This window comes from Agelaius tricolor, unplaced genomic scaffold, assembly GCF_023055355.1.
Source record: "Agelaius tricolor isolate 1412-34295 unplaced genomic scaffold, bAgeTri1.0.p SCAF_4, whole genome shotgun sequence".
Taxonomy (NCBI): domain Eukaryota; kingdom Metazoa; phylum Chordata; class Aves; order Passeriformes; family Icteridae; genus Agelaius; species Agelaius tricolor.
The window spans coordinates 28,254,256-28,276,528 of NW_027269264.1; the positions used below are offsets into that span (position 1 = coordinate 28,254,256).

At 34.6% G+C, this 22,273-nt stretch overlaps 1 long non-coding RNA gene across 2 annotated transcripts in view; it reads left to right on the forward strand.

Moving 5' to 3' along the window:
- The window catches only part of LOC139589031 (uncharacterized), a 122,808-nt gene that overhangs the window by 93,055 nt on the left and 7,480 nt on the right, over positions 1-22,273 (forward strand). For both annotated transcript variants that reach the window (XR_011678909.1, XR_011678910.1), the window contains exon 6: positions 21,281-21,496. This is a non-coding gene — a long non-coding RNA (uncharacterized lncRNA). The remainder of the gene's footprint in view (positions 1-21,280; positions 21,497-22,273) is intronic.

Below are 22,273 nucleotides of genomic sequence, written 5' to 3' on the forward strand. Positions count from 1 at the left end.
TTTTCTATCTGGGTGGTTGCTGCTGCCCGCAGTGACCTACCCCAAGCCAGTAAACTGGACACTCGACCCCACGTGGAAAAGAGCGCTTCTCATCTCTTACTTTCGTCTATGCAAGTCTGTGTGGGCCAGAGTCCAGAGCTAGCTGGATTTAGACTCATATAAAGCCCAGAGACCCACAGATTACTGCACCTTGTTATATCTGGATAAATTAAAGATGGACGAGTTCAAGTTAGCTAAGTTAAAGTTTGTGAAGTGCCTCCACTTTGGATGTAATTTTAAAATTTGACAAGTACCTTATTTTGCTTTAATATTCTAAAGTTTGCAACCTATAGTTTTTTATTGATCCTCCTGAGAGTTTATTGTTTCTCTTGCACACGATCCAGATTGCATCAAACAACCTACCCCTACAGCCACCAATTGGACTGAGGCATAACACTTAAAGGGCAAAATGCATTTCCAATAAACTTTGTTTCTTTGGCCTGGCCTCCAGCGTGCTTATTTCATCTTATTTCTCATCTTTAATGAATCAAAAATTGAAATAAATAGAAAGGCATAGTATAGATAATTAGTGTCTTCCTTTTGCTCTAGTAAAGCATGTACCAGCAATGATCACAGATTGTAGGCTAAATTCTTGAGCATTGTTGCAACAGGTCAATATTTAAGAACATCATACAGTTGTACCTATGAATTTTTCAAAAAGATTTAATGGAAGCATTTTACCACAGAGGGCAGAGTCCTCCTAACATATATGATTAAACAATTTGGGAGGTGGAGAGGTTTATTAGTTTTTTAAACAAATTCTTTTTTCAAATTCTTTCCAGTAATATGATATTTCCATATCTAGACACAGGTTCTAGAATGGGAATATGTTTCCACTTTTTTTTTTTCATAATAGAATTAATATTTTCCAGTGAAAGGCAGTTTTTCCTTGATAAAACAGAAGGTTTTCTTTTCATGTTTCTGCATGCTATATTAAAATAAAATTAAGCAAAAAGATAATCAGCCTGCCCATATCCCCAAATTCCCTTCATAAGTCTAAAAAATATGAACTTTCAGTATCTTTCTATGATACTGAAATGCAAAATGAGATGCCATACAAACTAGATGCATGACTGGGAATTTATTCTCCTTCAGTTCTTCAGCTACATTAAGAATAGAAATTGTGACAAATCTTATACAGACAGAAGACTTAAAAAAATGTCCAGTAAGGGTTGTTAACACTGTAACTGTTAAGTATCCCTTCTCTATTACTTCTTCCTCTGCTGGATGCCTCAGTGGACTCACCATGCAATATTCCTCATGCTTATCTCAAGTAAGGATGGCTCTGCTCATATAAGGGAGATAAGGTATTCTCCAATCAGAAATGCAACACACACTGTTTTTCACCTGCAGGAGATAGAAAGGAAACATAACATATTCTAAAGAATACTCTGTTCATCTCTTAAAAGTTTGTGTTCTGACCACAGTAAGATAGTGCAACCTGATACACCCTTCAGGTAACTTCTGATAGCTCAAATATGAGGCAAATAATTCCAAAGCTGAATCTTGATAAAAGACTAAAATGCTTCTATGTCATTACTATACTTGATTTTTAGACCACGTTACTCTAGACTTAGAAATTAATCAAAGAACTTTCAATATTCAAAAACATTTCTGCTAATGGTTTCTTCTCTGAAATATATAACTTTTTCTATGTCTTTTGGGCAGGGTCCATTATTGTTAATTTTTCTTTAAGCCAAATAAATCCTTTCCTTAGGCTTAGAGCTTTTGTTCCTATTTATATCCTGGCTTTTCTTGTTCAGAGCTTCATTGTTGAATCAAATGTTTCTTTAGTTTTCTTTGAAGATTCTTTCACTGTAAATAGGTGACATATGTCAGGATCCCTGTCAGTCTGTGGCAACTCAATACACATTGCAGCAATTTTTATTAAATTAGTATAAATTAATAAATTACACATAGACAGTGTCTTGTAATTATCTTGGGATAACAAGAAAGAAGAAAGAAAAAGAGCATTCTCATTTATATAATTTAACACAGAATTCTTATAAAAGTTTATAAATCAACTCAGAATCTTACAAAAGTTTATAAATGAACTTAAAAACTTATTTATCATCATATTTTTTTTTAAATCAGTAGCATTTATGTTCCTAAAGCTCTTTTGAAAATTAATCTATTTGTCTAGATCAGTTCTAAAATCTGGTTTTGATTCTGCTGCTAACAGTCTGCAGGAATGGGATGAATTAATCCTAATCTCAAAACCCTAATCTCATAGAAAAGGAAAAAGAAAAAAAAGGGCTATAGTGATAGCACTTAAATACACTTTCATGACAAGGATCAATGTGCTCCTGAAATAAATGCATCAGCCTTCCTCCACAGACAGACACTTGCTATCTTGCTATCTTGAAATGCTTTTAAGAAAGGGAAGGAGAGGAAAAAAATGTCGAAAGGTTGCTAAGACCCTGGAAGGATTTCATTTGTTGTTTGAGTATATAGAAAAAAAATCTTTGGGAAATCATAATTCACACCCTCAACCCTGTTTTCTCCACTGTATGTTGTCCTGTCCTGTAAATCAAAACAGAAGGCAACATGATGCTTTCACACTACTAAGCTGCATTGTTACAATAATGGGTCACTGGAAGAGCTGTTTCCCCTGTCCATTCACTGCACTGACTTGTTATTATTGAGGGATATTTTCTTGCTGTCTTGACACATAACACTTCATGTCTGTATTTCCTTAGGTACATTTGGAGATCTCTGAAATGTCTTTCCATCATTTCCTTAGTCAACATCCTTTTTTCCCCTTGTTACTTTTTTTCAGGACATTTTTCCTGGGTCTTTTCTCCAATAAGCATGTGGGGCATTGGCAGGCATTTTCCATCAACATCTGGGATGTCTTTGCTTTCTTTAACAAAAATCTAAGATAAATGAGGAGACAGAAGAAAATAGAATCTTTGAAAAACTTAACTAAGTGCAAGATCCATCATTATGGGACTCCTTTTTTTTTTTAATCTGTCTGAAAGACACAGAGTATTTACAACTGCTGTAATAGTTAAAAAATGTGAAATATAAAAGGAATCCATTCTACACAGAACAAACACAGAATCTGTTATTTTTTCTTCCTAGTCATCACACCTAATCTATTAATATAAATGTACATGACATTCATGACAGTATTACAAAGCTTACATCCCTGTGAACTTTTCTACTGTCAACATATCTAGTCAACCATCCATAAAACTTTTTTTTACAATGTATTACTTCTTCTGCTTTGTAAGTGCATATTAACATTACAGCAGTTAGGCATATGCTCTTTTGCTATAGGAAATATGACACTTCTTTTAATATAATCTTTTGCCAACACTTTGCCATAGGCAACTTTCTTAAAATTTAATAAATGTAGAAACTTTTGGGTTGTCTCTCATGATGCAATCACAGACTTCTACAAATTGGTATATTCTCACAAATTCTTTTTGTTCATAATGATACCTCTATAAACATAGCTCTTGGCCAGTCCAACTTTGGGGTGTTTTGGTTTTGTGATTTTGTGTTAGTTTTTTCTGGGTTTTTTTTTTTTTTTTTTTTTTTTTTGCTAGGTTTTGGTTGGTGGTTTTGTTTCTTTGTTTGTTTTATTTCAGTACAGAGCTATGACCTGCAGTAAAACAAGAGTACTTCATAGAATTTTTTAGGAATTGTGCCTAGACAGCTTTCATCCACAGGCTTGCCAAAAATTGTAATCCAAATACCTGATAAGGAAAGGACAAAGGAGGAAGTGCAACCACATTAATGAATTAGTATTAAATGTTAGGAAAATCTGAGAGTTGCAGTCTCACGGGCTTGGGCCTGTAAGTAGAGCAGATAGAAAACTGTCCAAATGCCTCCTTTCCTTGCCAAGGGAGACACTGGATAGAGTTATTTATATCGTCCATGCGTATCTTACACCCTTATTCCAATTATGTGATTCCTTCTGCACCTAGAAGAACAATCCTTTGTTAAGCTGTTGCTTTGCTTTCCTCAAGGCTTCTCTTGCATCATATTTGTATTAATCTCTGTGTAGGTGTGATGGTTTCACAGCAGGGAAAGCTGAGACTGTCTAAACCCCTCCCTTCCCCCATCACAAAGAGGGGAAAAAATAGATTTTAAAAAAAATTAGGTAGGGGAAACTACAAGAGATTAAAAACATTGGAGTCACAATTTTACCATAATGAGGTAAACCTAAAACAGCAGTAAACAGAACAATGAAAAGAAACTTGTACAAAAGAGGAAAATGGTTTAGCCTGTAAAAGTAAGGCATGTGTGCAGAGCTCCTGGAACAAAGACAAAATGGCCTCTGCCTCCTGGGCAGCCCACCTGCTCTTAGAACAAAACCAGGATGACTGCTATGCCCAGGCAATTCCTCATGGCCCAGGAGAACAAAGATGCGGGAGAGGTTCTCCTGTCTCAACCCTCCCCGCCCCAGGAAAAACAGAAAAACAAAGGGAACAAAACAAAAACTGCAGAGCTACTTTGTTTGAATCAGGGAGTTTTGTTACCAAAATGCTGACTTCTATTATGGTGGTGTGGGTTCAGAGGCTTTCCTTCACAGAACAAAAATGCAGAAACAAAAATGTGCAGATTGGGCAGGCTCTCTTCCCTCACCCTGTCCCTTTTCCTGTGCCTGTGCCTGTGCCTGTGCCTCTCCCTCTCCCTCTCCTCCCTGCAAGAAGAAAAAAGCAAGAAACGTGTTGTGAAATTTGCTGTGAAGCCACTCCAGATTGCACAATGTCATTTCCAGGACAGTGGCACAGAGACCCCCTGATGAGTCCCCTGGGAGCCCACAGAACACAGAGGAGGTCCTCTGTGTTTCCATTTTCTGTTTTGAAAGGTTCACTGTTCCACTCCCTTTCTGTGAATGGAGTAAAAGGTAAGGTTCTGTTTCCAGTGTCCATGTAGTCGCCTGGAAACTGCCCTCCTCCTGGGCCTCTTCCCACCCCACAGCAGGGTGAGATCATGGCTATGATCTAAAACGGTTTTTGAATAAACACCACTGAAAACTCCACTGCCTTGCCTCTGTACCCAAGACAATGGGCAAATAGGAGGAAAACAGTGAAGATAAGGTTGCAACTTTGAATAGAGAGAGGTGTTAGGGAAAGTAGGACAAGAATCATAATGCATATGCGCGCACACTTCTCTGTGTTAGAAGAGACTATAAATGTAGGTCTATTTTATTCAGGGAACTTTGATACACCCTTCCATTTAAAGAAAAGCATACTGCATAGAGAACGATTTTTGTATAACCATGTTTTAATAAGTTTATTTCTTTAAGTTAGAAGCAAATGGCTGAAAAATTCAAATACTGGTGATATATACTGCAGTTGTCCCCATTTGCATTTACATGATGTCTTTGTTGGAGATCTCAAATGAACTATGGCTTCAAATGAATTTATATTAATAAAGAGTTGCAAAGGTTTCAACACTGCATATGTATAACTGGCCACCTCACATTTTATAAAACTGAACCAGATACAAATTAAAGAGGATTTGTTAGATTATTGTAAAAACATGATTAATGGGAAGCTTATGCTGACCCTAAGGCTTAATGAGAGTTACAATGCAGAATAGAAATCAGGATAATCCTGCAATAGTGACACAGGCATAATGGTAAACTATAGATACAAACTGATGTTAGCTGAAAGTATTTATTGCTTCAAATTTACACTTTAGAGAAAAAAGTATTTGCTAAGAATGCCTAGTTAAAAAATACTATCCAGAGCCTTATTAATGAAAATAAAAAGCCCGAGTTAATCTCACTACACAAAAGGAACAAGCATGTAAAATGAGACATAATATTGAAAAGGGGGAACAGAGAGACATCTCTACTCTGAAAATATTAAGTAATTCAAAAACAGAGTAAGCAGAACTAGATGTTAGAATAGACAATTCAAGGTAGAGTGGTGCATTTTGGGGTACAGGGGACACATCTGAAAAGCATAATTCTCTCACTTTTGGTTTAGAACCACTCAGTATCATTGGTAAATAGGTGTTCATTGAATAAAAGCACATCATAACCTGTCTAGTGATGTGTGAACTAAGGAGGCTACAACAGGAAAACAAAAACCCTACTAACTGTGGAGAGCAGTGTAAAATTTTAATTCATCATGCAGTGAAATAGAGAGTAGAAGAGATCTTTGCATGTTTTCCTTGCCTTTTAAGAAAATAGGCATTTTACCATGGACAGTGGGAAGCAATAGTAAAGTCTAACGCAATCTGCAACATCACAGCATCGACTTAATAAATTATCAATTAAAATCTGGGAAAGAATTTCAGAGATATAGTACCATGTTGACAGCATTTTTAGTCAGCTTTCTTGAATACACAACATGTCGATATAATTGAATCAGGCAGTGATTCAGCATTGAGCCAGTCTGCAGCCTGAGTTTACACTGCACTGTTCTACACAAGAGATGTCTCCAAAATAGTAAGGAATGGAAGGGAATTCGTGCAGTGCCATCAGTGATGAAAAAAGCAACGACTTTTTTTCATTAAAATAGAACTGCTCTGGTTTAATAATAATTGTAATGTCCCTTCATTTTGCAATACATAATGACAAAAGGTTTTGGCTTTCACTGATTATCCTTTCACTCTAGAAAAGAGAAAATTATATTAAATATGAGAATTAACTTAGCACTTCTGCTAGGACATCATTGAGATGCAGTAATACTGAGAGAACCTATTTGGTAAGCAGTACTTGTGCTTGGGGGAAAAATATATTCAATATACAGAGCTTGCCTGTAAATACCCTTCAGAAGTTGTAATGTCCAAGGCAGCAGACAAATCTTTAACAGATTTAATATTACTTTCTTCTGGTGAACCCATCTGTAGTGAGTCACAAGAAAGCAAGCAGAGAGACCAACCCTCCGGGGTGCCAGAAGGAACATTTTTGTCATTCACTCTAAGTGACAAAATTTCTCGTTTGTAGAAGTCACTGTGGAAACAGAATGGTGAGGTTAATATATTGCAGCCTGTGAATTCCCAGTTTACATCTTCAACAGAAAACTTAAAAAGAAAAATTTGAAATTTCCTATAACGTTTCAAATAACATGAAATATTTTGTACAATGATCAAAAACCTAAAATTATTGATATTTTTAAATAGATATACTGCCAGATACTCTCATTGGCTAAGACTATAAGACAGGAAGGTGGCAATCCCTTCATGTGTCTGCAGTATTTGATATTAAAGTTCTGCCTTTTAGTTTCACAAAAGCAAAAAACTCATATAAATTTTAATGGTTCTTAGTTGCATTATTTTTCTTTTATGATCAATGCCATGAAGGGTTCTGCATGATAAGGAAAAGAAAGGATAAACTAGACCATGAAAAGGAATGTTCAGCAATACTTTTTGAAAATGTTGACCTTTATCTTAAATTTTTTAGAGAAGAAGGTGGTTTTATTTCAAAACTTCTGTACAAGAAATCTTATATGTAGTACAACAAGTTTACACAGCAAGTATATAATGTGTAGAGCAGTAATATAAGTATACTGTGTCTGCTGAGTACTTTAATAACTTTCAAACCATGCATAATTATGTATGAGTTTGATAAGGAAAAAATCATACATTGAATTTGTCAACAGACAAAATTTAGATTCATGCTGTTATTCTTTGCACAGGATTTGTTGGGATAAAGAAATTCCCAATCGCTACAGGGACTTTGTTTTACTCAGTGCTATCTGAATTTTCATAGATAATTGCAGCCTGAGAAATTTACTCCAGCATGTATTATTACTGCTTAAGCATCATGCTAAAGAACAAGCATCACTCACCCTCTTTTTCTTCTTTTTACTTTTTGTGGAGCGTATTGTCTAATTTCACCTATACATTTCATCATAAAGAATGAGCAAATGCCACCTAAAATAAGAAAAATTAAAGGGAGACAATTTGTTTACCAATTTAACTTCATAAACTTTAAATTATTTAAAAGAAAAAAACATGGTGAAGCAGACAAAAAATCAGAGAAAAGTAGGAAGATATTTCTGTATTTAAGGAAAATGGTGAGTAGCATGTTATGGCATCCATGCAGTGTTTTAAAGTCAGTTCCTTTGGTCAGACTCAATTGCCAAGCAGCATAGCTTTCATAAGTCTGCATCTGTAATAAATAGACCAGGATCTGTACAAACAGAAATAGAAAGCTTGGGAGAAAAAAACCCAAAAAGCAAGTAACCCGGAGAAAAAATAAAAAGGTTTTGATTCTCATACCTTGCTTTAATAACACCATCAAGTTCTGCTTTGTTATAGGTTGATTGTCCAAACAGGTGTCCTAAAGGTGCCATCAGGCATTTGAATGCCAGCCAGTGTTTAAAGCATACCAGTCTTATACCCATTAATTGAGATACTGCAAAAGTCCAATATTGTCTGCAGAAAAATTAGAAATACTTTGTTCACCTCAAGATTAGAACAGCAGAGGGAGCTGTCAATCTTTTCAGGAACAAGGACACAATGATATCAAGGTTCAGAGATGGGTATGTATTATCCAATCAATTCTAGAGCATCACACAGGGATTTAGTAGTTGTTTGTACACTGTCCAAATATACAGATAAATCTGGAGTTACCTAACTTCATAGCTTGACCAAGGCTGATAAAACAGTGCACATAGTTGAAAATCAGCCAGAATTTACACTAGCTCTAGTTACTATCTATTGAAATCTAGCTGCTTTTCGAATTTTTAATATAACTTATTTATTATGCTTTTTTCCTTCTATTTTTTTTTCTTTGTCTGTTGATAAATTCCTAGAACTTCCCTTTGGCTTCTTCAGGCTCACTTTCAAAGCTATATATATCCTACTAATATGTGAAACTCCTCTTGACTGCTTATTAGTCAATGGTGCTCCAAAACACATGATAGTAAGGGCAAAATAAAAAATACATGCCAGCAAAAATTGCAGTAAAATTAGAAAAAGGTCATGTTCCAGTCATGAACTAGATACAAAGAAATGAGCAATGAATTGTTTCTTCAAATTATCTTCCCAGCATTTAAATAGCTGTACTCCTTTCACTTTTTCTCTTGAAGCAACCGAGGCTAGGAAGGTTTTTTAAGTGTACCAGTGTGATGCTTCAGTTACAGAGTATTTAAGGAAAAAAAAAAGGTCATTAAATGTTAAAAGACAGATTTATTCAGTTTCAGCTCAACACTACTTGAGACATGGTACAAATCACCTCTGTCTGTCTTCACTTGACTGTTAAATTTGCCCAAGGCAATCCTTTTTTAAATCAATCTTAGCGGTAAAGTACATGATACCAAAATTCAATAAGCTTTAAATCAAATAAACCCCTCTCAGGTATAAACAATTCTGCATTAATTTGAAAATCAACTATGTTTTAATTTACTGCTAATACTTATTTGAGTAAAATATTAAAATAACAAGTGTAACACTTTTCTAATGAACATAAGCTTTTGGAAACAGTATCAGAAGTTTAAACTAGAGCCAATGGGCTAAGTGTTAACCTATTAATCAAAAAATAGGGGTAAAAAGACCATGAACGCTTGAAAAATTTAAAGAGAAAATTAGTCTTATTTTCTCTGTGTTGCAGTCTCTAACGTTCATTGTACTCCATGCTTGCATGTTTTTATTTATGGGTAAAGTAGAATACGCATCTGTTTTTGGCAGATGTGTATGGTCCGGAAATATGAAGAGCAACTGTATTCCATTATCTTCATACTCCAAGGAATTCTATACCACTATTTTAATATTAAGATTATTTTATGAATGCGTTGTAGAAATAACCTTAAAATAAGGAAGGTTCATAAAAGAGGAAGGTTCATTGTCTCTACAGCTTATGCAATTTTCCGTGTATTTTCAGTGTACTTTCAGCTACTTTTGCAAAAAATGTTGTCCTCCAACACATTATGATTTGGATTATGTGCTATCACATGTTCTGGCTAGCATAAAAGAGTATTTTGAACTACTCTCAAAATAAAGAGTTTAAGGTCAAAAATGTCACAGCTACACAGAGACTTGTCTCAGATGCTGAGCCATAATGCATTGACAGAGATCAATTGGAAATGGAAAAATATGATTTTTTGAATTTCACAAAGACCATGGCTATTAAATACAGCATTCTGCTTAGTCAACAGTTATTTTTGCCATCTTACATTTAATTACATATACAAGTGAAATTTTGATGCTAGAGAAGTTCCTTTGACCACAATATCAGATGTGTAAAGCAATATATACTGAGATGTGTATTAGTGCCAAGATACAGATGCTTTTGCAAGTCATTTGTCCAAAATGTTTGAAAAACTATTTTCTTTTTTTTTAATGCAATTTAAAAACAATATGCTAGAGAATATGGTCTTCTATACTGTGGGTCAAACTGGATTTCCTTTGCTTTGTTTGAAAAACCTGTGCAGTATATGGGCTGTTAAGGTCTTCAAATATTTTAACAAGATAGATCTTCTTTGTTTTGTTACAGTGTTCTTTTGTGCAGTGTAGTTACTTCACTTTGCCCCTGACCACTTAATTGCTAGGAATTTATTTCCTCTTTTTTCTTTTCTCTCTTTTTTTTTTTTTAATTTTCCAACAATAATTTTATGGGGCATTCTAAGTCTTGAAGCAAAACCAAATTAGTTAAAACAGTTAGAGCTGCTATTTGAATTGGTGTATGAAGTTTGTAATATGATACCATCTATATAATCTATCACTTTGCAGAAAATAATTACATTTTTTGAAAGGTCTTCAATTCATATTAGATATTCATAAGTTGAAAAAACCCTAAAAACTGGCAGTTCAGCATGTAAATCTCAATGTTACCCACATGTGAATTGCTGTAAAACAATGAATAAATGTGATTGAAGCACTTTCTGTAGCAGCTGCATAAATCAGCTTCTCTGCCTTGATTCTTGTTACTTTATACTTTTATCACAATGAGAAGCAAGCTTTTAATGTCATAACAGAATCTGAAAACACTAGTGGTTCCTTTCTTTATTGAGCTTTTTGTATACTGTATATATGTGAATGTGATGTTCACATCCAAGAATTACATATTGATATATATACACATATATATGTATATATACATATGTAAGTATGTATACATGGTAATAAACATTTCATAAACTATTTCATCCCTGTAAACATGAAAACTTGCACAGACTGGCTGCAATCATCTCCATGAATTGTTAACCAGGGATAAAACTGGATTCCAGTAGTATGTACGTCATCCTTAAATCCTTTGACCAGATATTTCAAGTATCAATGTCCTTATTATTTTTCCCTATATAATTTTAGTCATTTTGGCAAACAATTTTGCTTTCTGACCTTTCCTTTTTCTAACCTTTGTTAAATTTTATGTAAAACTTGACTTAAATTTTATTCTGTCTTTCTTTTAATATTTGAAAATATTAGTAGTCTTTTTTTCCCATTTAAAGCAGTCTTATCTTGAGAGTGCTTAAAATTAAAGTTTCCTTACTCTTTGTTTCTTTGCTTTTTTCATAGTTTTGGTTTTGTTTAATTTTTTTCAGTGTTGAATTATCTGTATTCATTTTCTTCAGCTGGGCTGAATACTTCTGTTTTAATAAGGAATGTGTATCAGAAAGACCAAGTCAGTGATAAACCTCAAGGTGAAAAGGCCTCTTGGATCTTTCCATCTCACTACTGCTTGTACTTCACAGAGGTACCATAAAAGGATATAGCTGCAGAATAGGTGACGTTGGAATAATACCTGGAGGTTTTCTAGCCCGGATTCCTTCTAAAGTAGGACTACTAGCATTTGATTGCCACTAGGGGGTGGATGGGGGTGGAAGGGGAAAGGAAAGAAAAAAGAAAAAAAGGAAAAGGAAAAGGGAAAGGAAAGAAAAATGAAAAAAAGGAAAAGGAAAAGGAAAAGGAAAAGGAAAAGGAAAAGGAAAAGGAAAAGGAAAAGGAAAAGGAAGGAGGAATGAAAAGGAGAAGATAATGAAAAATCATTGCATAAAGTCCAAAAGTTTTATTTTCTTTGACCGATCATTGTGCACCTATGGTCAGTCTTGCCCTATCTTCTCTCTTACCTGAAGATAGAAATGCTCTCTTCACTGAAATATTCTCCTCATATTGGAGTTACTGCTTTGGATACAATCAATAAATTTTGACGACTGCAGGTTCAGAATATTGGAGTGCTGAAACTCTATGGCAGTATTCTCTTGTTTTTTTCCTATGTTAAAGCTCTGAATATTTCCTTAATGGGCTTCTAATGAAAGGTATCTAGCACATATATTCTTATATTTTGATGTCCCCTGAGTTAAACACCTTACATGAATTTAGAGAAAAAAAATCCATAATTCTATATTAGTAAAAGCATAAAAAGATTATTTCTTCAATCTGAAGAATAAGCAACATCTTGACAAGTGTAAACTGTTGTCACAAAAATAAAAATTAAATACATAAATACGTGTGGAGACTCATTCACATTCACTTTAATGCTCTTAGTCAGATATTTTAGTCCAGAATATTAAAGTGATCTTTGTTGGGTTTAAGAGACCGAAGTTCTTTTCAGAACAATTTATGAAAATTGAGAACTTTGTGACCTGTTTGTGAGAACATTTTCAGAAACTGAAAATTATTTGGAAATATCTTACCTTTCTTCATCTTCTTTGAGAGCTGTTTTCCTTTTGTCTCATTAAGAAAGATGTTGCTATTATTAATAGCAGCATAGTGCACCTGTAAAATATTAGAATTAATTTGCTTTAAAAAGAAGTAACTTAATTTTCATTTTTACAAGAACTATGAAGTCTTACTCTTCTTCTAGACTAAGTAACTGCATAAGCTATTTGGAATTTGACAAAAATTCTGAGACCCCACAGCTTTACAACTATAATAATTCCTACTTAAATGGTATAATTTGATCCTGAAGTAAATTATCTGCCTCAAAATTAAATATAAACATTTTATGTGCAGATCCAGAACTGTAAGTTCATAATGGTCAAATATTAAAACTAAACGGTGTTCTTTCTTTTTCTTTTCAGTTTTAAAATTAGTTCTACATAGTCAAAATACAGTTTATAGGAATAAAAGTTGTTCAGATGTACACTTTTTGACCAGAAGGAACCCTAATATGCCCATTTGTTTCCTGTGCTAACGAACTGTCCCTTACTTTTATGTTGATTGACCATGATTACAGTGTTTTGGAGAGAGAGGTTGTAGAACTATTGAGACAAGTATTTGATGTGATAGAGTATACAATCTATGGGTATCTATCTATCTATCTATCTATCTATCTATCTATCTATCTAATCTATCTAATCTATCTATGTCCCTTAGCAGTGGCTCATGGAGATTGATGAAATTCCTAGAAGGAAGAGTGTTTGGGTAACAACATAGAAAATAAAAGTGTTTGTCACATAAAAAATTTAAAGTTTAGCTTTCCTATTCAATGACTGTCAGACATTTAAAGAAAAATATTTCTGAAATGAAAGCAACCTATATAGTCAGGCAGAAGTGACCTTTTCCATCAACATATATGTTGATGTTGTAGAAAAAGTATCTTCACTGGACATCTTTTCACTATTACAAGGCTCTGCACCTGTATGTTATGACCAACTAAACCAATGGAAGATTTTTGGTGAATGCATAATCAGACATCTTTTAATTCAAAGAAATTATATGGGAAGAAATGGAAAATATCAGTCAGAAAGACTGTTCAAACATTCAAAATTGTTCCTGCACAGAAGCATTCAGGCTCTGCAAAAACCTCACTTTTGGAAAGATTTCAGGAGTAACTTGTAATCCCACTGTCTACTGTTGGTGTTGTGGTCGAAGTTGACAATGACATTTCTGTAGTCTGCCAGGTGAGAGTTTGCCCTGGTGTAACTCCAGCCAGGTGCCAGGCCCCATGCAGCCATTCACTTACTCCCCCACCAGTAGGACTGGTGAGAGAATCAGAAGGAAAAGGGAAGAAAGCTCATGTGTTGACATAAAAGACATTTTAATATGAAAAAAAAAAAAGAAGGCTATGCCCAAAAGCAAAGCAAAACCAGTAATTAATTCAGTGCTTCCCATGGGCAGGCAGGTGGTCAGCCATCTCCAGAAGCAGGGCCCCATCATGTACAGTGGTGACTTGGGAAGACAAATGCCATTGCTGCAAATATCCCCCCACTTCCTCTTTCTTCCCTGCACTTCACATACTCACATGATGCCACAGGGTCTGGAATATCCCTTTGAGTCAGTTGGGGTCGCCTGTCTTGGCTGCATCTCCTCCCAGCCTCCCAGGCACCCCCAACTTCCAGCGGGACAGTACAAGAAGCAGAAAAGGTCCTGGCTTTGTGCAAGCCCTGCTCAGCAATAACAAAAACATCTCTCTATTATCAACCCTGTGTTCAGCACAAATCCAAAAGACTGCTCCATATACCAGCCACTGTGAAGAAAAGTAACCCTACCCCAGCTGGAACTAACACAAAATTATATCAAGAGAAAGGAAAAAAAATTAGGTAGTGAAATCAAAATTTGAAAACATATTCCCAGCTACAATTTGTATCTAATTACTTTGCTAGGAGAATGAAATAGGAGTAAAATGAATAGATAATCTATGAGTGATTAAAATGTAAATTGTTTTTGATAACTGATGCTGATTATGTCTGGAGAACTAAATTTCATAGGTTTTGGGGATTTGTAACAAAGGACATTTTTTCTTCAATTCAGATGAATTTATTTCTTTGTAGAATGGTATGAGCTGTATCTGTGGCTGAGATCCATGGACACAAGTATTTCTTAATTCACCCAACTTTGTATGTCAGGTGGGCCTTTATTTCATAATTTTTAAAAAGTAAAGGAGCCTTTCTAAAAGAATTAGTGAAAGAAATATTTGGAAAATAAAATCCCAGGAAACAGTGCACAAGGAATATCAAGCTTTTTGGTTACTTAAGAGATGAATGAAACTGAGACCTGTGAAGGATATATTATTCAATAATTCCATGACATTCATTAGTGGAATTCACTCTTGGGCTGGTGGAAGACTGTGAAGTGCTGGTTCTCCCTGTGTAAATACTTCTATAGACTTCCAGTAATGCAGAAAAAAAACATTTTTACCCTTTTAAAATACCTGTGATTGACTGAAGATTAATTGTTTTACTCTTGAAGGCTGAGAACAGCAGACATTATGGGATATTGCTTGGACAGTTTCTGGCAGGGCTGTTAACACAGATATTCTGAGCCCTTCAGGTGATAATCACAGAACAATCTTTCCTTCCTGATGGCTTTAATCTATAAAGGGTTATGAGATCTGGGATAAAATAATCTGAAAAATCAACATCTTGCCCACAGCACACTGTTAAAGATGTGATGAACAGAACCATTCCTGCTGGGTCTTCCCAAATACCCTGCATGGTTCTGCTGGCTTTATGGAAACACTACATGGAACAAGTCTCTTCTTTTTGCCTTCCTTTTTCAGACACTTGAAAATATAGTGAATGAAGGTGGATGTATTTATGGGTGCATTTATTCCTTTATTGCATTCTTTGTACACAGAGGGTAAAAGCATAGAGAACAAAGTGGATTCAGACAAACAGAACTCAATAAACTTTGCTGATGTGGTCATTTTAAAATAGATAAAAATTACTGTTTGTTTTAAAGCTATAAAAGACTCTTAAAAATGTACATAAACAACATGCAGGAGTGCATAATCAGAGAATATGCCCTAGTTCCATTAATACACTTCATTCTGCAATTAAGAAAAAAAAAATCATCTATTGAAATGCTTTCAGCACTTACTCCCAAATGTTTTTAGATTGCCAAAATATTAACTTGCACATCAAAGAAAAACTAGTAATTCATCTTGTCTACCTTACCTGCCAATTCAGACTCGGTTTCTCATCAATGCTGTATTTGTTCTCATTTTTTTCACCACTGTAGTTTTTGTCAGTATAGCATATTTTCTAGTATTCTGTCTTACTGAAGCCTTTTTTACATTATGAAGATTTTGTAGTTAGTGTTTTTTCTTGGGAATCTTCCTTCAATAATGAAGGAATTTCTGGACAAATATTGTCAGTAGTCTGTTTAGTCTTGCTTTCTAACTACAGGAAACCCAGTTTTTCTTATTTGGACAGAAAATACCAGTTTACTGATCAATCCCATTTTAAGTTTTGCAATCTCATTCTACCAAACTTTAGAGTTTTTTGAAATGTTGTGGGGTTTTTTAGAGAAGTAAGTATCTGGTAAGAAGGAAGAAGATAAATATACTCAAATGGTCTCATGAATCAAAATTCCTTCAATAGTCAGACTATTCAATCCTTCTGAAAAGCTTATAGGATTGAGTAGTTGGCATAAAGATACTGAGACTTGCAATCTTTTACCAGAAAAATATTTTAAAATACCCTGCATACTGCAAATTTTATTCCTATTACAACTTTTCATTTGCTACACCTCATCTGTTCATTCACCCTTGAGAGTGGCAAAATCTCCTTGCACTTAAATAAGTATCATTCCATTTTTCTTTTCACATGATTTGCCATTCATTTATTTTGTAATTTTTTTTTTGTTTTATAAAACATTAATAAATAAAACAACCAAAAACTAAAACAAAAAGCAAACAAAACTTTCCTTAAAATACTGATGATAATGCTATTAGAACCCTCACAATGATTTATTTGAAATGCTGGATAAGCTAAATTTTGCATTTTATGTTATACAGAAGACAAGTGGATTATTGCCTTGTAAAACAGCATGATAAAACCATTTTTGCTTCATTAGAGATGCACAAGGTTTCTAATACCCCCCTGCATTATTATGTTCTGTACATAAAAAGCCCATGTTACCTACAAGTGGATTATGTAACTCCAGAAGCTTATTTCATCTGAAGCTGTTCCTGAAGATCCTCTGTTTTGATTTTATATATTTTACTTTTAATACATTTTTTGTTATAAATATGATGTGAAACATGATTATGTTAACATTGATATCAGAGCATGCAAAAAATGCTGACATTAAGTGTATCTGATACAACATCCTGATGAGTCAAGTAATTTTAAAAGGTGTAATTTATTTTATAAATTCATTACACAGAGAACACTGCCAGAGGCTTTTCTAAGACATTATGGTATTATTCTCCTGTGACAACAGCTCCAGTACTAGCATTACCATTAGAATAGGAAGATATAAAATGGAAATATTGAGAATTTTTGGCTGCCATCTGATCTTTTTGTTTAAGAAATCCCAGAAGTATTCAGTAAAGAGGGGCATTTTACCATTCTCTGTAGAGAATGTAAATTACTAGACTTGAGAATGGCATGAACTATCAGTCATACTAATAAATTGATATGGACCTAAGACAAAGGTATAACAATCAGCGCAAGCAATTCAGAAATTAATCCTATCTCTTTCTTCCTTCTAGTTTTACAAAAAATCCTAATGAAGGTTTTGAAAATTCTGTTACACAGAAGAACAGTTTAGCCTATTGTATCTGTAACATTCATGAATCAAAAAGAATTATGGAATTTCTGGATTGGTAGACAAAAGCACTATAAGTAATGCAAAAATGCACTTTCTTTTCCATTTTTTTATGAATTAATCTAAGATTAAATAACACCAGGCATAATAATGTGATTCAGGATTCAAGACCTATTCAAGGACATAGGTCACAGTCCGAGTTTTCTTGCATTAGTTTCTTATCTGGGAGCAAATATTTCTGCACATTTGAATTTCTGCATTTGGTACAATCTACTATGAATGAAGGAGAATAGAGGCTAGATCACAATCCTTTTCAAATTTCTCTATTAGGAAGTACATTTGCATTACCCTTAGGGTATGCAAGGTACCCTAAGGAAGAATGTTCTTCCTATATTTTCTTCCTACTTCAAACCTTCAGTGTTTTGGCAGATTTTGGCCAACAAATCTTTAATGCTACTTAAGTATTGTTTTTCTCTTAAATCACTACAGGTATCAGAGTTGATCGTGTCTATAGGTATTTAGGGGCTTTGAATTATGCAGATAAATCTGGTGACATATATGCACACTAATGAAATTTTACTAAATATACAGCAAATCATTATGCAAAACATTTTTCACAATACTTTTAGGATTCACACCCATACTGAGAACTTTGTGTCCCATTAACTAGGTTACATTAATTATACTACAGTGAATTGTTTTTCTATAAAGAAAGTATTATAAAAATAAGTTTGCCTGTAATGTTTAATGAGACTAACAGAAAAATATTTGTATTGTAAATTGCATTGCTCCTCTTTTAAATTGCAGCTTCTCCACAAGTTTGAATAAGCTCTTTCTTTTTCTGTGGCTTGTGGTTTTTTAGTATGTTTCTATATCCAGGAACACTCATCCATCAGAGGTTACTGGAGCTTGATCAGGCTTTACAAACTTAAAACAGTCCTATAAAATAACCACACAATTTGAGTGAACATCTCAAAATAATTAAGACTTGAAATTAAGTTTGATCTGAATCTTACTAATTGTGGAGTCAAATATTTAAAGAAAAAATTCTAAAAGAGGCTTTTAAACTTGTTTACATGTTTCCTGAATCAGAGTAAGGAAAGTGAAACACCAAACTAATTGCTAACATATGTGAGCTGAAGCTTTCTTTTAACTCCTAGCAAGAGAAACAGACAAGGGACTTAAAAATAGAGAAAACTGTAGGTTTCATTTAACTTTTCCTACTGGAGTTCAGACTAAAATGACTGAGTAAAAAAAAGACACTTATTTAATGGAATTCAGGGATTATTATTGTGATTAAAGGCAATTTAACATGCAAAAGTATTTGCTGAATACATTACTCCATTAATTTTTGTTACCGTTCCTCAGCTACACTAATGAACATCATTTGGCCAGTTGCACAGACAACCAAATATTGAAGAGAATATTTTCCACTATAGTTTATGAAACAATAAAAAACCTGTTTTATTAACATCTACACTCAAGATATAAGACTACTTCTGAATACAACCTCAGAAATATTGAATTCCATAATATTTTGGGGTTCAATTTTTCTTTCTGGAATTAATTTGTGCAATCCTACAGTTAAAATTTTCCAGTGTTAAGAAACTCACTAAATTGAAATATGTTTTGTGTCTTCTTGTGGGGTTAGGACAAGTTTTTGTTGTCATCTTGTTTTGATTTTTTTTCTCCTTGTCTGCTTCTATTGACTCAGCATCAGTCTGCTTAAAAGCCTAGAACTGTCCGTTGTCTTATCATTGATAGGGACTAAAGGTCCCTTTGTATGGTGGGAGAGGAAGCCTTTACTCAAAGCTCAGTGCAAAAGTGATCCTGTCCTTCCAGTATTCTCAACCAGTCCCCAAAAGAACCAGAAGTAGTCCTGTAAATTTTAATCATTCATAGGCATATGTTCTACAATGTGGTCTGAATGAGAATGAATCATCACATGCAGCATAACTGGATTAAAAAATGAACAGCCACACAAACAAAATATATAAGAGATTCCAGATAAAAAAGTCTGAATCCATTCTAGGAATAAAAATCACCTAAGGAGGGATTGGTATAGGTATATACAGTTTCCCTGTGTGGACTGTTGAATGTGTGATGACAGAAACTACATACATGCAATGATCAAAAGTTATTAAAAAAAATAGATACATTATGAACTGAGAGTTTTCAATGATTGACACTGTCCGCACTAAAGTGAGTGCACATTACTAAAGATGGAACTTGACAATCAGGTGTATCCAGGACAGAGTTGTGGCTGAATGTAGTATTAAGAATAGTTTATGGAATACTCATTAGTTGGGGTCCAGCCCTCTTGACTGGCTTTGCTAAACCTTGACAGGTGTGAATGTCCACGGATATCCAACGTGAACTGATCGACATACTAGAGGAAGCTATAGACTACAAACCACAGCTCTTGACATCCTATTTACAAGAGAAGAAATTGTTGAGGAAGATATCATTTTCAGGGCAAAGAAACTCATGAACCTGTACTAGTAAAAGCATATATTACTTTTAAGCACACGTATCCAAAAAAAAAAAAAAAAAATTAAAATTGAGGCCTTCTTTCCATGAGACAAAATAGGCAGGGAATAACAACCTAAAACAGAGGCCTATGCTTTTTCAATTAAAGTCTTCTATCCCTGTGTATATCAGGTGACAAGCTATTTAAGAAGCTTCTTTTTTCTATTTAAGAAGTTTTTAGGAAGCTTCTAGGCAAAAGGAGGTACTATAAATATGAAAAATAATAGTTCTACAATGGCCAGAGTCTAAGGAACTTATTCCTCACTGCTAGGAAACATGTCAGTATTCAGTGCAAAGTAAGTTTGTAAGGGAATTTGAAGTCATCACAACACACTTTAGATGTGACATCATGAGAAGGATACACACTATATGTGCCAGGAATGGAGACATGAGAAATATACCAACAACATGCTAGTTATATGAACTGAGTAGCCAAGAGAGAATGTATGTGGGGAAGGATAGGGACAGAAGGCACTTTACATCCCCAAAGATGCCTGTGAGATCCTATAAAAAATCTCTTAAGAAATTTATGTCTGGGTTATTTAATGTCATGTTGATTTTTATGCAAGAAACTACACACTGATAATGAATAAATTTTTTGGTAGATGATGTGGTAAGATACTCCCTAAGAAGGCTTCACCGAAACCCAGTAGTTTGTTTTATAAGGTAAAGCAGTTCTGCTATTTTGAAGGAGCACCACTGAACAGTTTTGACCACACAGCACCAAGTGACACCTTGGGGATCATAGTGCAGCACTTTGCAAGAGCCACACAACTGAAAAAATTGCGTGCTTCTTGTCCATGGAGATAAATCTAAAAGCTAACAGGGAAAATGGTATTTAAGAGGCAGAAACAACCGAGATAATGTCAAGCAAAAGAGGTTTCTGTAACACAAGAGACAAAAGTTTCTGTATGTGAGAAAAACAGGCATACATCTAACTACCAAAAAGGCAACGCAGGAGAGCAGTCCTATTTATAATGAACAACACATTGAATTTATTAATGACAGGCTAGGGATAACAACAAAAATGGAATAGAGAAGAGAAGTACAGTGACAAAGAGAGACTGAAGGAGGCAAGAGCAAGAGGAGGCAAGAACAAGTCCAGGACCAAGGCAGTTTAGATTAAATTCATTAACTGACCCCATACAGGTAAAATAGGAGGAATAAAGTCAGGAAAGTACAGAAGCCATACACAAGACAGTCCAAGAAAATTGTGTACAAAAACCAAATTCCTTATTCCAATAGCAAAAGTACAAATAAAAATAAAAATACAATATAGCAACAGTAAAACCTGCTTTACAAAAAAAGGTTTCCTTTTCTTTTTTCTTTTTCTTTTTATAATTTTATTCTATTTGGTCTGCAGCTTTCAAGTCCTTAGCAATGGAAATATCCAGCAGGAATTCAGGCCAGATTCCAGCTGAACTTTGACTTCAAATTCAAGAAAGAGGTTCAAAGGAACTACAGGGTGATAAATCTCAGTCCCAGGGAATGTGATGGAACAACAAATCATGGAAGCCATTCTGAGAGACATAAAGGACAAAAAAGACATTAAAGATTAGTAGACATGGATTTAGCCAGGGTAAGTCTTGCTTGACTAACTTGGTAACATTCTGTTATGGCTGTCTTTGTAGGTGAGGTGAAAGCAACTATTTTCTGCCTAGACTGCAGTGATGTTTTCAGCATGGCCTCCCATAAGATTTTCTTAGACAACCTGGTGAAGTATGGTCTATATGAGCACTGGTGTAAGTGAGCATAAGGTGAGTATGGTCTAGGTCTCTTTTCAGTAGTGTCCATGAAAGGACAAGATGCAAGGGTCACAAACTGAAACACGAGAGGTTTTGCCACAGTTTGAAATCAAACCTTTTAACAACGAGCATGACCAAGCACTGACATTGTTTCATCATAGAACCTGGGGAATCCTTGGAATTACTCAAAAGCTGTCTGGACTTGGTCTTGGACAAACAGGTTCTGGGTGACAATGTTTGACTCCAGAAGGCATTTCCAACATCTTTCAACCAGTGATTCATGGAAAGGTTTGAGGACAATGTTTTAGACCTGATGAATTTGCAGTTTCCAGTAAGTAATTTCACTGGATAACCAGAATAGGCTAGCAATAAGAGTCAGGCCTCCTTGCAAGGTTCCATACTTCAAAGTTCTATTCCCAAAATATTATCCCTTGCTATCACAAAATAAAAAGAAGTAAAGAAGACATCTCTAAAAGAATGAAAAAGTTAACAAAATTTTTTTGAAAATGTTCATGGAAGAGAGAGGAATGGAATTCAGAGGAGAAGTCTTTGGGGATGGTCATGTGTAACAACTCAGACTGAGCGCTATCTGCAGCATCTCTAGAAATACT